This window comes from Myotis lucifugus, unplaced genomic scaffold, assembly GCF_000147115.1.
Source record: "Myotis lucifugus unplaced genomic scaffold, Myoluc2.0 scaffold_105, whole genome shotgun sequence".
Classification (NCBI taxonomy): Eukaryota; Metazoa; Chordata; class Mammalia; order Chiroptera; family Vespertilionidae; genus Myotis; species Myotis lucifugus.
In genome coordinates this window covers 4,174,180-4,190,473 of record NW_005871153.1, presented here as the reverse complement: position 1 = coordinate 4,190,473, position 16,294 = coordinate 4,174,180, and the positions used below count along the sequence as shown (strand labels likewise).

General features: G+C 44.6%; 1 pseudogene; it reads left to right on the top strand.

Moving 5' to 3' along the window:
* The first annotated feature begins 5,366 nt into the window (after window positions 1–5,366).
* LOC111826835 overlaps window positions 5,367–16,294 on the top strand; it is a 66,785-nt pseudogene continuing 55,857 nt past the window's right edge.

Sequence of the window (16,294 nt, the reverse complement as noted above, 5' to 3'; positions counted from 1 at the left end):
AACCATAAAAATACTAGAGGAATCCACAAGCTGCAAAATCTCAGACACATGCTGAAGCAATTTCTTCACTGATACTGCTCCTAAGGCAGTGGTCGCAAACTCATTAGTCAACAGAACCAAATATCAACAGTATAACGATTGAAATTTCTTTTGAGAGCCAAATTTTTAAACTTAAACTATATAGGTAGGTACATTGTTATTAACTTAATTAGGGTACTCCTAAGGCTTAGGAAGAGCCACACTCAAGGGGCCAAAGAGCCTCATGTGGCTCGAGATTCGCAGTTCGCTGACCATGGTCCTAGGGCAATGGAAACTAAAGAGAAAATGAACAAATGGGACTACATCAAAATAAAAAGCTTTTGTACAGCAAAAGAAACATAAACAAAACAAGAAGAAAGCCCACTGCATGGGAGAACATATTTGCCAATGTCATCACCAATAAGGGTTTAATCTCTAACATTTTCAGGGAACTCATACAACTTAACAAAAAGAAGATAAACGATCCAATCAAAAAATGGGCAAAGGACATAAAGAGATACTTTTCAAAAGAAGACAGAAGGAAGGCCAAGGGACATATGAAAACATGCTCAAAGTCACTAATAATCTGAGAGATGAAAATCAAAATGACAAATGTGGTGCAGGCACAGTGACCCAGCACTGACTGCTGAGGGGGCTGTGGATCAGGCCTGGAGAAAGGCCTGGAGAGAGAAGCAGGGTCTAATCCATAGCCTCCGTGGCAGCTGTTGATCAGCCCTTGCCTCTCTCTTTCTCTCTGGGCCTGGCCAGCTGCTGCACCTCTCTTTCTCTCTGGCCCTCATGGCGGCTGCAGATCAGCCCCGCCTTTCTGACCAGGTTCAGAGATAGGTCGAGACACTGACTGGCATAGAAACTGACCAATCAGAACCAACTCTGGGTGAACTGTGAGGAGCCAATGGCTGCCTAGGAGGCGGAGCTTTAGACACTGACTGGCATAGAAACTGACTAATCAGAACCTAATCTGGGTGAACTGTGAAGGCAGAACCTAAGGTGGGAGATGAGGAGAGGTTTTAAGGGCAACAGCTGTTTGGTGTAAGGTGTAAGAAAGCGGTTCAATTTTTTAATGACGGGTTTGGCAGTATAGTGCATATGGCTGGCTATCAGTCCAGATATAGGGATTATGTATTTTTGTCTGCCAAGTGCATCTCCTCCTGATGAAAAAGGCTTTCCCCCCCCTTATTTAAGCAATCCTATCCTATATAATCTATCCATACTACCAAAAGTGTAATATGCAAATTAGTCCAGGTTGACTGGCTATCTTCCTACGTCTGACTGCCTTTCGGACAAAGCCATGGTGGTGGGGCTGAGGTAGAGGCCTTTAGGGGCGATCAGGCCGGCTGGAGAGGGCAGTTGGGGGCTAGATCAGGCCAGCAGAGGAGGGCAGTTGGGGGCGTGATTAAGCTGGCAGGGGCAGAGGGGCAGTTGGGAGCAATCAGGCAGGCAGAGGCAGTTGGGGTTGGGAGTGATCAGGCAGGCAGAGGCAGTTGGGGGCGATCAGGCCAGCAGGGGAGAGCAGTTGAGGACTAGATCAGGATGGCAGGGGAGGGCAGTTTGGAGTGCAATCAGTCAGGCAGGAAAGAGCAATTGGGGGCGAGATCAGGTCGGCAGGGGAGGGCAGTTAGGGGAGATCAGGGATAAGATCAAGCCAGCAGGGGAGGGCTGTTGAGCATGAAATCAGGCCAGCAGGGGAGGGCAGTTGGGGGCAACCAGGCTGGCAGGGGAGGGCAGTTGTGGGCAAGATTAGGCTGGCAGGGGAGGGCAGTTGGGGCAACCAGACTAGCAGGGGAGGGCAGTTGGGGGTGAGACCAGGGCAGCAGGGAAGGGCAGTTACAGGTGATCAGGCAGGCAGAGGCAGTTGGGGGCAAGATCAGGTCAGCAGGAGAGAGCAGTTGGCGGTGAGATCAGGACTGTAGGGGAGGGCAGTTAGGGGAGATCAGGCAGGCAGGCATAGGCAGTTAGGGGCAATCAGGCAGGCAGGCAGGTGAGCGGTTAGGAGCCAGTGGTCCCAGATTGCGAGAGGGATGTCCTATGGGATCCGGCCTAAATCAGCAGTTGGACATCCCCCAAGGGGTCCCCGATTGGAGAGGGTGCAGCCTGGGCTGATGAACACCGCCCCCCCCGCCTTGCACAAATTTTGTGCACCAGGCCACTAGTACAAGAATAAACTTTGTGAGTCTTGTCCAGCTTGACTCAGTGGATAGAGCATTGACCTGTGGACTGAAGGGTGCCGTGTTCAATTCCAGTCAAGGGAATGTACTTCAGCTGCAGCCACCTCTCCAGCTGGCAACCAATCTATGTGTTCCTCTCACATAGATATTTCTCTCTGTTTTTCCCTCTCTCTAAAAATCAATGGAAAAATATCCTCTGGTGAGGATTAAAACAATAAATAAGTAAATACATAATAAATAAATAAATAAAATTTAAAAAAGCATAAACTCTGTGTTTCATGTACTTACAACTATAAACCTACTTTTGCCTCACCCATAAATAAAGAGTTTCAATTTAACTCTGATTTTATTTCTTGAAAGTGATTATGTGAGGAAAAAAAAAACTGTTTGCCCAGTTCTGGCGACCCAAATTCTGGTGAGAAGAGGATGTTGATTTACTTGTGGTTTGGGGTGGGACACCTTGTGGGGAATCAGTCACTGCTGTGTGGCTGAGGCTATGACTTGCCCTTCTGTGCCCTCCCCATTTCCTTGGCTGTGGACCAAGCTGCTTTGAACTGGATGTGAGCACCACCTGCAGGCAGAAAACTGGAGAAAATATCTGAATACAGTTCAGCATTATTATGGATCAGGACAAAAGCCAAGTAAACTCTCTTTGGATCATCTCTGAAATGTAGTTTCTTTTTTATTAAGGGACAATATGTCAGGTCCAGTCCTGCAGGGGGAAGCAGCCTAATTTTGGCAGAATCTGAGAGACTTCACTACCTCCTTCACAGAGCAAACAGAATCCACCAGGGAAGAACTTCCATACCTTCCATCAACAGCCATTCCGAATTCCCCACTTCTCTACTCCATCTCCACCTGTTCCTGGTGAGTGGGAAAAGTGTCCCCTTCCTCAGGTTACTACTGCCTCCAGGATTCCACCCCATCTTCTCCCACAACCTGTATCTTCAACTTCCCTTCACTTCTTTCTACCAATATTTAAACATGCCCAAGACTCTTCCATGTTAAAAAGATTTTAAAACCAGAAAACAAACGTAACAATAACTGCCTGATCTTATAACCCCATAAACTGCTGCCTAACTCCCTTTCCACTTCAGTCACACTGCTGGAAGAGCTGGCTTTGCTTGTCTCCAGTTCCTTCCCTTCCTTCCCTCCATCCAGGGCCATCTCCGTCTCCTGCCCCGACTCAGAGACAGTGCTTGCAAGGTCCTCAGCAGTCCAAGAGACACTTCTCCAACCTGATGCTCTGGTAGCGTTTGAATGAAAATCGCTCCCTCTCACTGGAAACGCATACACTCCTAGCCTCTCTTCCACCTTTCTGGCCTCCCCTGGGTGTTCCTATTTGGTAGATGTCGTTATGATCTAGCCCCCCACTTTTCAACTATTTTCATCTCATGGCACACATAAACCAATCACTAAAATTCTGTGGCATGCAAAAGAAATTATATTTTTTGCCAATCTGACAAAAAAATAAAAGGTATAATTTTGATTCATTCACACCAGATGGCTATTGTTGTGTTGGCTGTTGTCATATTTTTACTTGACAGTTTAAGGGAAGAGAGGTCAATGTCCCTGACTAAATAGTTAGGTATTGCATGTTTTAAAAATTCTTGTGGCACACCGGTTGAAAATCACTGATCCAGCCGGTTGCTTACGCCATCTGTCATCCCACATCCTTCATCCAGTCCTGCAGCTGTGCCTTCAGTATGGATTTGGAATCCTACCTTTTCTCAGAAGGTCCTCCTCTGCCAGCACCCTGGCCTCCGCCACTCTCATCTCTTACCTGTGTCAACGTAAAAAACCACTGAAACCTGTAAAGAATTTTTGTGAGTTTATTTGAGCCAAACTGTCGACATATGCCGGGAAGCAGAACCTCAACGAATTGAGATAGTGCTCCGGAGAATGGCAGGGTTACATCCGTATTTATACATGAAATTCATTGGTGACAGATTTAAGGAGGTGGGATTAAGCGAAGCAGGGGGAAACCTCTGTGATAGGATAGCAGGATCAATTAACATGATAATGAAGGAATTTGTAGTATCTGTCCTGGCGCCCTGAACATTTGGTTGTGCCCCAGGGGCTCCAGAAAAAAGGGAAGTTACAAGTTACCCAGACATTTCAAGGGTATGTTATCTTAGAGGCAAAAAGGCAAATGGGCTCAGTAAGGATCAAAGTTGATCTTGTCAGTGAAGATACTGGCCTAGGACGTAACTGCCCACCATAACTGCTTTTAGTTAAAGTTTAATTTCAGACCATCCTTTGTGGTTACTTTAGGTCTCCGAGTCTGCAGAACTGCCATGCAGGCCTCTACTGAGCTTGTCAGGTCAGCATGTGGCCCCTTTCGTCCACACCTGGGACAACACAGTAGCCGAGTGGAGGTCTCCCTGCCTCTTCTCTACCTGCCACACGTGGTTCAGTACACGTACAACACAATGGCATGCCCTCTTCTCACACCTCCAAGGTTATCCCCCGTCATCCTTAGGCCTCAGGTTACACCTCACCTCCCATAAGTCCTCCCCGAGCCCCTCCTAATTTGTTCCATTCTGTGAACACCTCTGTATTCCTTCCAAGAGCACTCTTTCCACTGTGTCCTAACTCCTCTGTCCCACAGCTTCCTGAGCTCAGAGAGGGCAGGAACTGTGTCCATCTGTTAAATCCATCTGTTAAATCCATCCCAAGCGTATGGCACCTTGTAAATATTACATAAAAAACCTGCAAATGTACTGTCCTCCCCTCTGGCCCCCATTTCTAGACATATAATATTAGCAGATCCGGGAACAAACTTCAAAGGAAGGAAAACGAGGTAAAATTCTCACAGATCATTAATTGTTGGAAGAAGTTCCCAAATGGACCCCAAATGTTCTAAAGATCCACAGTTTGATGAGCCATTTTGCTTCCTTGTCAAATGTCCTGTTGAGGCAAAAATAAAGCTGCAGGAAATCTTGTGACACAAAGCCACTGATTGCCCCTGTGGCTTGTGTGTGTGGCAGATGAGCCCTGGGTTTAGGGACCCCTGTTCACCCAAATACCTGGATGGCCTTGCCCTGGGCCCAGATGAAAGTTAAGAATTTGAGAGGATGACTCATCAAATCTGAGGTTGCTGTTTACAGCCAAAGGCAGTAACCTAAGAGCAGGGAGGAGTTTTTCCCTGAAACGAAAGTGAAAGAGGCAAAGTTAACTGCTTGAGCTGGGGTAGGACTAGCAGTTCCTCCCTGAACAGGGCTGAGGATGGCTGTGCCCGGCTACTTCCCACTGCTGGTCGAGGGGTCCTGGGGTCCCGATCCCCCGAAGAGCTTGATCACCAAGTTGCAGTTGTACTTCCAGAGCCAGAAGAGATCGGGAGGCGGGGAGTGTGAGGTCCGACAGGAACCCGGCAGCCCGGCCCGCTTCCTAGTGCTCTTCCACCCACATGACGGTGAGGGGCGCCGGGTCGGGGGTGAGAGGAGACCATGGGGCTCTGCCTGTGGGGACGCTTGGACTGGGGCGCGCAGCTGGACCGGCTCCAGCAGCAGCAGTTGGCGGTGGGCGGGTTGCAGAATGGACCAGAAATGCGGGGGTCGCTGCGTTCCTCTGCCCCGCGCTTCTAGGAACTCAGCAGTGCTGCCTCTGCCTGGAGGTGGCCGGTGGGGGCAGCACCGCGCCAGGGAGAACAGAAAGGCGGTGAGAGCCTGGGTACTCGCCTCATTTTAGAAGGCTACATAGTGCGTTAATGTATTAATACACAGAGTGCTAATGGCAGAGTTGCAACTCTAGCTCTTTTTGTCTTCTGCCAATTGAGGCAGCAGTTCTAGAACTCCCTAGGTTTATGGGAACACGATTTTAAGGGAAGAGAAAATTTCCAGGGATAAAAGTCCAACTATACGTTAGGGAGATAAATTTGGTTGAAAATAGGCACATTGGTTTCTGTTGGGAGAGACCATGAAATTGGTTTCTGTTGGGAGAGACCACTGCAGTTATTCTGAGTGAGATAACTGCAGTTATTCTGAGTGAGGACAAGTGAGTCCTTAACAATGAAAGTCAGTGTGGGGCTGGAGAGACATATTGTGTGCTGTTGGGGATTTGGTAACTGATTCTCTGGGAATGGGCAGTGCATTTGAGAGGGAGGGAGGGAGAGCCCCTCTTCTTCTGTTAATATTTAGGGGAGGGGAGAGGAAGGAAAGGGGCTAAGCAATGGGAGGAGCCATGAGATTTCTCCATGTGTTGTGGAGCTTCCCAGTGGTTCTGGGGTCACCTGGGCAGGGGCAGAGGCCTGCTTAAAATCACATTGCCTGGGTGACATAGAGAGAGTTATTGGAGGGAGATGACAGCTTGCTCCTGATCACCACTGTCTTTGTTGGTCGTTCGCTGGTACCTGTCCCTGGGTTTCAGGCTGGTCCTCAGACTGGGTTGAACGAGCTGGAAAGTTTTGAGCTTTTGAGTAAGAACTTGCCCCCTCATAGGCAGTTGAGCAGCTGAGTTCTCTCCTCCCGCTTGCTTTTGCTGTTGAAGAAAAGGGGAAGCCCTGGCTGGTGGGTTCAGTGGTTAGAGCATTGGCCAGTGCACTGAAGGGTTGCAAGTTCAATCCCGTGTGGATGTGTCTCTCTCACATCGAAGTTTCTCTCTCTCTCTCTTTCTCTCTCTCTCTCCCATCCACCTCCTTTCCACTCTCTAAAAATCAATGGAATAAATATCCTCTGGTGAGGATTAACAACAATAACAACAACAACCACAATAAACACACACAAAAAAGAAAGGGGGAGCACAAATACCAAACATCTGCTTGCTTAAGACAACCACCAGGTCCTTTAGGGGGAAGCACGTGACCAGACACTCCCAGAGCACACACTTTTTCCATTGGACTCTCCCAGGAGAGGATGTGGACAACTCCTAATCCCGCTTTCCTTCCCGGGATTTGAGAAACATTTGGGTCAGAGGAGGCAAGGAGGCTTACAAGGCCATGAGAGCAATTGGAAAGCTTTAAGCAAGGATCCAGGAAGGAAAGATGAAACCCAGAGAGGAAAGGGGAACACAGAGGAGTGGGAAAGAAGTGAGGCGGGCAGGGGGCAGGAGATGGAAACCTGCTGGGCCCAGAGCTTTATGGAAACAGGTACACAGTTTTCCAAGGATTAATTTCACCAAGTAATGCACAGAATTGCAGCTATATGATATAAGGCATTTCCTCAAGGGATGTTACCACTTTGATTCCAACTGTTAGCATCACCAAGATTCTGGCCCTTAGCAACTCTTCTTTCTTCTTTAGCATCTCATTAACCCTCAGCAGGTTAAACAGACACAGCCCAGCTCTGTCCTAGAGACTCAGGAACCCTGAGTGTGGGTGGGTGAGGGCATCAGCACTTTGAACCAGCACCCTCGGTGACTCTGAGGCACTAAAGTTTGAGAATTCTGGCTGTTGATGTCCCTGGATGAACAAAATCGGAGCCCATCATAGGAAATACAGACAGCATAGAAATACAACCAGTGCAAAATATGATTCTGTGATGATATCATCATTCTGTTCTAGCCCTCAAATTAGAACCTATTTCAGTCTCCTGCCAGGCTTCTTTCTTCAGCTGTTCTAGCCCACGACCCCCTTCTCCCACCCTCAGGCTGCTCAATGGCCCCTTTGTGTTACCCTCAGCACAGATACCTCATAATCCCTGGAACTGATGACCTTTTATGGTCAAAGTTCTTGGGGAGTGGAAAGTCCCAGTCAGTTTCGGTTTCCTATCAGAAGCAGCTTTCTCAGCAACAAGTTGCCAGAAAATTGCTAACAATGAATGACCTTCCCTGGCAGTCCTATGGCATGAGATCGTCTCTTTACAGGGAGACCCATCCCCTCCACACCAGGAAATGGACTCAGCAGGTGCATGCTTGTCGTGTAACATGCCTTTAGTCATATAATTCACTTAATCAGGCTGAGTCCACCAGCATTTCTCTGTGGAAATTACTGTAGAGCAACCTGAACTATTGAGAAGCTGCATCTTACTTTTATATAGTTCATTGAATTTCTGAAAAGTTGAGTGTAAATTGACTTGGGAGATTTTTGGATGCGTACATTTATCATCGTCTTTGGTCATAATTTGGCTCCTGATTATTGTCATTCTCTTTGGGGTAAGGAAACCCATTAATAAAAGTAAGTGTGGATGGTTTGAGATTAGTGCAGAAGGGACATAGATCAGGGTGGCTGGACATCAGAGATTCAGCCTTATTCCTCCCAGATTCAGGTTTTCCTTTTTGGGGAGCTCTTACTGATCTTGCTACCCTCTGTCCTCTTGAAGTAGTGATGCCCATGCATATTGCACACAGAACAGGATGGCACATTTATTTATTTTTAAATTATTTTTAATTGATTTCAAAGAGGAAGGGAGGGAGACAAAGATAGAAATATTAATGATGAGGGAGAATCATTGCTTGGCTGCCTCTTGCATGCCTCCTATGTGGGATAGAGTCTGAAACCCAGTCATGTGTCCTGACCTGGAATCGAACTGTGACCTCTTGGTTCATAGTTTGAAGCTCACGAATTGAACACACCAGCCGAGCCAGACTGACATTTTTATTTTATAATTTAATTTAATTTATTTAGTTTATTCTCACACAAGGATATGTTTTCCATTGATTGGAAGGGATAGGGGAAAAAGGGAGAGAGAGAAAAAGAAACATTGATGTGAGAGAGACACATCAGTTGGTTTCCTCCTGCACTTGCCCTGATTGGGGCCAGGGGGTGGAACCTGCAAACCAGGCATGTGCCCTTGACCAGGAATCAAACCCCTGGCCCTTCCATGGGAGGGTCAACACTATTACCATTGAGCAACACCGGCCAGGGTCAGGCTGGCACATTTAAATGGATGGCCCTAGTTGGTCCCGGGTTCCGTCAATTCCCATCGAGGTCACATGCCTGGGTTGCAGGCTCCATCCCCAGTAGGGAGCGTGCAGGAGGCAGCCAGTCAATGATTCTCTTTCCTCATTGATGTTTCTCTCTCTCTCTCTCTCTCTCTCTCTCTCTCTCTCTCTCTCTCTCTCTCCCCATCCCTCTCCCTTCCTCCCTGATATCAATAAAAATAAATAAATAAATAAATTCCCAGATAGGACTACCAAAGTCTAGGGAATAATAAAAGGAAGGTATCACAGAGGTCCATGGACAACCTGACTTACAAAACTTAGCTTCCTCTCTGGCACCGGGTTCTTATCCAGCCCTTACTCAAGCTTGGGGCAGCCCCTTAGGAGTCTCTGTGAAGACATCTTTCCTCCCACCAAGAGTGAAATTTGAGTCTTATATTATTTCGGGGGTCTGTTTCATTCTATTGGCATCCTACCCTTCCATGGATGGTTGAGGTGGGAAAGCTATTTAACCCCGTCTTTTTGAAAGACTCCTACCTGTATCCTTCGCCTCATCACACCAACCATATCAGAATGCAACATGGTAACCCAACATTCATGGCAGGGCTACAACAGTGAACAGTAGGGAACTCTCAAAGGTTCCCCTTCACCCCGACATTTTTGCACCATCTGATTATGTCGACTACATTTCTTCATCTAAACTCACTCCCTATTCTCCACACTCTGAGATACACTACCTTTGCCTTTCTTTCTCTGCCTGCCTCTTATAATTATAACTTACATTTGCATACCTCTTGTGTGTGTTACAAAATTCATTCACAGACCACTGGTTTGAATGAGAAAACAGATTTAAGAAAAGTTCAGATAGTTTCTCAATGTCACTCATCTAGAGTTGGAATTCTGATCCAGGTTTTTTGAATGCTTATGTTCATTGTTCAGTGTTTTTCAGTACAGCCCAGCTGCCTGATGTGCGATTTTGTTTTTAAATCTCTCCATCCATTTTTTCCTTTTCCTTTTCCTATCAGATGGGAGGCTTTTCTCTTCACAAGTTAAAAGAATTGATTGAAAAACTTTTTAACTAGGCTCCTGGCCATTCTGCTCCTGGTTACCTGAGTCACCTTCCTAAAACATGGCTTTTATCATGCCATGTCCCAGCACCCAATGTTCATAGGCTCACCGAGGGATGCTGTAATAATTTCATTTACTGTACAATAAATATTGCTCCCTTTCTGAGTGCCCACTGAGCATCAGGTACTATACTACATTCTTTATGTTTCTTCAGTTGAATCCACATAACACCCATATAATACAATCTTTATTAATTGCTTATTATACAAGAAGACTGAGGCTCCGGAAATACTTAAGGTTAAAAAAAATAAGTTTAAAGATAGAATTCAAATCCATGCCTGCTTGATACACTTTTCCATTATTTTTTTCTTTTTATCACCTAAGACCTCTCTTGGGCAAATGACTGAGTAATTGATTGATGATGACAAAGGCTTTGAAATATGGAATAATGTTGTGAATAAAGATTGCTTGATGGTTCTCCTTCTCCTCCTTCTTTTTTGATATTTCAGTTCGGCAGAATGTTCTGAAGAGAGAGAACCATGAGTTAGCATTGCCAGGAAAAGGAACATTTAAGTTAACGGTCAAGTTGCCTCCAGACCCAAATGAAGTCCATGATGCCTCTAAGGAGAAAATTCCAGCAAAGGTAAGTAAAGGAGCAAGTAGCCAAGAAGTAGGGTGTTCTCCCAAGGTGTGTGGGATGGGAAGCACAATGAGAGACACCTAGTAGAACAAAAAATATAAATCAAACTGCAGTGAGAAGTGCAATTTACAGATGTGGTGGGACAGGTATGGAATAATGAAGGAGGAGGCACCTTTTGTTTGATTTTTAGACACTTTTAGAAAAGTCAAGATTTGGGGGCTATAAAAAGGGAGGTTTGAGATACAAAATTTTGTGTTGCTCTTAACCTGGAACTGGCTGTATTAGTTTTACTTTTACATTGTTTTGAGGAGATAGCGGTCCATACTTCATGTACTAAGTATTCCTAAAATGGTATAGTAATAGTATATTTACCTTGTTGGATTGTTGGATTGTTGTGAGGGTTGGAAGAGACAACTGGTGTAAAGCAAATGGTACAGTGTTCATGGGAAAGACTCAATAAATGTTAAATGGGGAAAAGATGCAGATCTTACCCCATGCCCCGGACACTTGGTAATCAATGGGGTTTCTATTATTTGTGACTGATTTTTCCAGTGATTTTTGTTCTGAGTAACTGGAGGTGCTACTACATAAGGGGGGTCATTCAAAAGCATTATTGCTGTATTTTTTCACTATTGTGTCTGCTGACCTTATATCTCCAGGCTGGTCTCAGGCACATTTTCTTAATGTAAAGAAATTTGCATTATTGGCAATTTATGAATGCTACTTTATTGTCTCAATTTTAGGAATCCAAGGCCAAAGAACATGCCAAAGAACCAGGTAAGGTCTCAATTGAGATGACTGGCCTTCACGAGGCAGTTTTGTTTTGATTAAAGATAGAACTTGTAGACATACATCATCCTTATCTTCTTTACTTCTCAAGGCAGATTTTTCTCAACTTGGTGGTGCCTTGGGCTCATTCTCATTATACTCTCAGCCAGCTGTTCAGAGGGTGAACACTGGGGCAGCCACTCGAGCTCTATGGCTCAGGTCAGAAGGATGGAAACAGCTCTCTTTGTGGGGACTGGGAGACACCTTGCAATTGAGCGGAGGGCTAAGAGGGCCTGGAGGAAGGTGATGAACTGACCTTTAGAGCCCACTTGTGCCGAAGCTGCCATCGAGAAGCAAGTCAGTTTCTGAGCACTGGGTGTGGGAAGTGCTGTCCTCAGGAGCCACTACAGGAAGGTGTGGGTCCTCTGTGGATGAAAGCTAGGTGTGGGTCCTCTGTGGATGAAAACTTGAGGGCTGGGTGCAGGACCTCCCATCTGCTGTAAGATAGAGCCCGACACCTAGTGGCTGTTGTGGAGTCTGTTGCTTAACTAGTGTCTGGTGTTAGCCTGTGGCCCCTGACATTTACTAAAGAAGCCAGTACTCTCTACCCCACTTTTCTGGGCTAAGCATGGTGTTATACAGGGGACGAAAAAGTGAAATGTGTTGAATGGCTGAGCAAGAGAGGTAAAGTGATGCATATCCAGATCTTAGGGAAAAGAAAATTCCAAAAAATGTGTAAATATTTTCTTCTAAAGTAGAAATTGTCTTGAGAACATGTTTAGATTTTTGCAACTTTCTCTTTTTGAAAATGGCACTAGGATGAGAGCTTGGGGTCATTGTCAGGGCCTTGGGTCCATTGTCAGAAATCTAGAAATTAATTGGAAAGGTAAGCAAAATGAGGATGGAGGGTGGTTACCTAGAAGGTTCCATATCTAAGGGATGAGGAGAGCAGAGGACACAGCACCATGAAGGCACTAGGCATGCCTGAAACCCACAGCTTCAGGTTAAAGATTGACAGGCAGTGACAGAGCAGGGAAAGGCGCACACCAACATCAGGGGGTATGAGCACTAAGCCAGTATCCGGTTTTAGGTCAAGCTGAACTGGGTTGGGCCTCAAATGTGGAAACCAGCAAGTGGAAGAACTAGGAGAAGAGAGACGAACAAGAGCAGAGAAATTCTGGTCACTTGTGGTCAGAAAATACCGTTTATTCTAAGTCTATATTTCAAGCCTGGACCCTCTTCTAAATCCCAGAGCTGTGTCTGACGTTTCTGTTGAAAAATATGTTAGGACCATGTGTCTGAAGCCATGTGTGTCATCTGCCTCCAAACCAGTGCCCTCTTCTGCTTTTTTTATATTTCAACAAGTGCATAACCAGTTTGCCCATCACCTACTAGAAATTTGTCTTTTCTTTAAGCTTTCACATGTGTTGGTCTCATTCATTCCTCCCTCACCCCAGGCCCCCATTATCACTTACAAATCCAGCATGGCAGGAATACCCTGCTTGGTCTCTCTGTACCTGATGTCCTTCTCCTTAAATCTGACCAGTCCTTTGTATTGCGGGATATCTGGTCATCTTTTTCACAGAAACCTTCCCTGGCTCACCTTACCACCAACTACAAGATAAAATCCAGACCCCATTCTGGATGAAGCTGACTTTTCTGGCCTCATTTCTTACATCTCTGTACATGAGAGCTCCTTGAGCTTTTTTGGTCAGATCACCATTTCCTAAATAGTTTGGCACAACACGATACTCTGCCTGTATTCTGTTGCTCACAGTACTCTCTACCCCACTTTTCTCTACCTAAATCCGATAGACCCTTCAAAATTACTCAGATTCCTCCTCTTCTCTAAACCCTTTGCAAGCCAGCCAATCCCTTTATCTCTTTTTCTTGGAATCCTGACTTAATTGTTGGTGCTCTTTAAATGGCAATGCCTCTCTTGTGATGAAGCTTCTAATAGTGGGGTGATAAAACTGTATTGCTAGCAAGGCTCTTATCATTCACTCAGTCCAATACTCTCATTTTTAAATTAAGAGATGTGCCCAAGGTCACATGGCTAAAGAGTGGCAGAGTCAGGGGTTGAACTCGCAGGGCCTCACCTCCAGCCCAGTACTCATCCTGATTTGTCATTCATGACCCATTGAATGCTAGTTTATGTTGCTATTGAATCCTGGCATAAGTGTGTGTGTGTGTGTGTGTGTGTGTGTGTGTTTGTGTGTGTGTGTATTAATTGGGGTGATCTAACTGCTGTTACAAGTCCCCAGATTACAATGCAGTGTAGTTGGCAGCTAGGGACGTGGGTGGTGTCTAGACTGCTTTATGCAGTCATTTGGGAATCCAGGCCCCCTTGATACATGGCCTGCAAGGTCACTGCAAGAGAGAATGGAGATCCATATGAAGGAGACACGTATTGGTCATGATTAGAAGTGGAATTCACCCCTTCTTCCCATATTCCATTAGCCACACGAACTCTACTATAGGAACTTAACTGTAGGAAGTCTGGGCAATATTTCCCAGAAAGAAAACAAAATGGATTTGATAAGCACATGACATTTTACTCTGCCATAATAAACATTTACAAATATCAGTTTCTCTTCTCATTTTTCTTGAATACCTCCATTAAAAAATAAGTTCCTTATCCAATGTTTTTTTGTATGTACCTCTCCACATATCCAGTACCTTTAACATACCAAGAGCTCCAACTGTATAGTTGTGCAAAGAATGTCTAAAGATACTATTGTACCCATCATGGTTCACTGCACTGGATTAAGAATAGAGTAAGACTGACCTTATGCATATGTGTAACTCACTTATGGTCAACAATGGAGAGGAACAAGCTGGCTGGAGTGATTGCTATTCACTGAGTTTGATGTACACGTATAGCTCTCTAGAGTCTACTCATTCAGTGCAAGCGTCTTTTTTTCTCTTCAGTGATGGGAAGTACTGCTTTTCAGAGCATAAAGTGTTAGATCATGCTCATGTTTGGCATCATCAGATATTCTTGCTTTCCTCCAGTGGTCCAAGCACTAAATCTCCAATTCAACAGACACTCATTGAGACTCAAGTATATACCATGTGCTAGCAATACCAGAATGCATAAACATGTTCCTTACCTTTGAGAAACTGAGTTCAATAATTATATTATGGTGCTGTGATAGAAGTATATGTTAGCAGAAAGAGGTGTAATAAAATTGAACATAATCATCACAATTCATTTAAGCTAAAAGCCCTCTAAGATCTGTTTTTATTTGAGTTAGCTAAGAGGTTGGGAAGGAAAAAGGGCAGTGTCTTATGATAATTTGCTTTGCTGAAATCATGGTAGATAAATATAACATCTTTACCTCTTTTGTATCCCTAAAATCAGATGCGTCAGAAGATACACAAATCTCTCTCAAAAAAAGATCAGAAAAAATGGAAGATATCCCAAAGCAATATGAAAATATTCCCTCTTTGGTTGCATTTGAAAATCTCAAAGCAAATGTGACTGACATAATGCTAACCTTGTTGGTGGAGAACATAAGTGGGCTGTCCAGTGATGATTTTGAAGTGGAAGTAATACGAGATTTTGATGTTGGCGTAGTTACCTTTCGAAAATACATAGGTAAGATGAACTGACCCTTCATGTTCTGTCTTCTTTGCACACACTTTTGAGATTTGGGACACCCAGCTAATAGAATGTCTCTGAAAGTTTGACTCTTGTTAGTAGCTGGTAAGAGACAATGCCAAGTTAATATAGGTCATTTTTTATTTGAAAGAGAAGCAATTTTGTCGTGAATCCAAATTATGGCATGTTTAATGAATTAAATTTATTGTATGAGTTTTGTGTGTATGTGAGTGTGTAAAGAGAGAGAGAGAGAGAGAGAGAGGAGAGAGAGAGAGAGAGAGAGAGAGAGAGAGAGAGAGAGAGAGAGAACACGCCTAAATGAAAATCTAATGAAGTCCATGGATCTTAAAGTGATTCTGAGCACAGGGGTAAGTGTTTTCACGTGCTACCTCATTGAGAGAAGTAAATATGGATCTGTGTTACCAAATTGGACATGAAGGTAATAATTATAATACTAGCAAACGCTCAAATGCTGTTAGTGTAAATCAGGTACTATGCTAAGATCTTTACATGTATTACTTAATTTGTTCCGTTCAATAACCTTTTGAGATTATTATTATTTACCATTTTACACCTGAGGAGACAGAGGTGCAGAGATGCTAATAAATGAAGAACTGGATTTGAACCCTGGCAGCAGACCTCTATACAGCCTCTTCTGTTATCCCCTTTACCATATATCTTCTTAGTATTTTCAGGGTCATCCACATATGCTGGGAGAGTAAGTGCATGTGATGCAGAAAATGAGTGCTCTTTGAGGCCTGTGGGAGGAGTCTGTGAGTTGGAAGAGCCATCTCCAGAAAAATACAATACAATACAAAGGACTGGACTTGTGTGGCTTTTGTCTTGTTTATTGGCAAAGGTAGAGGACATTTTCCAATTCCAAGTCCTCACTGTTCCATAGCTGAGGCAGTGGAATGGTTAATTAAGAGCACAGGTCATGCCCTGGCCAGGTGGCTCCATTGGTTAGAATGTTATCCCATGCACCAAAAGGTTCTGCATTTGATGCTGATGTTTTTCTCTCACATTGATGTTTCTCTCACTCTCTCCCTTCCTTTCTCACTCAAATCAACAAAAACATATCTTGGGTGAGGATAAAAAAGAAAGAGCAAGGCCATGAAGTAAAAATTCTAGCTTCAACATTTAAGTAATTATCTGAGGTTGGCCAAGTTACTATCCTCTGTGTGCTTTGCTTTC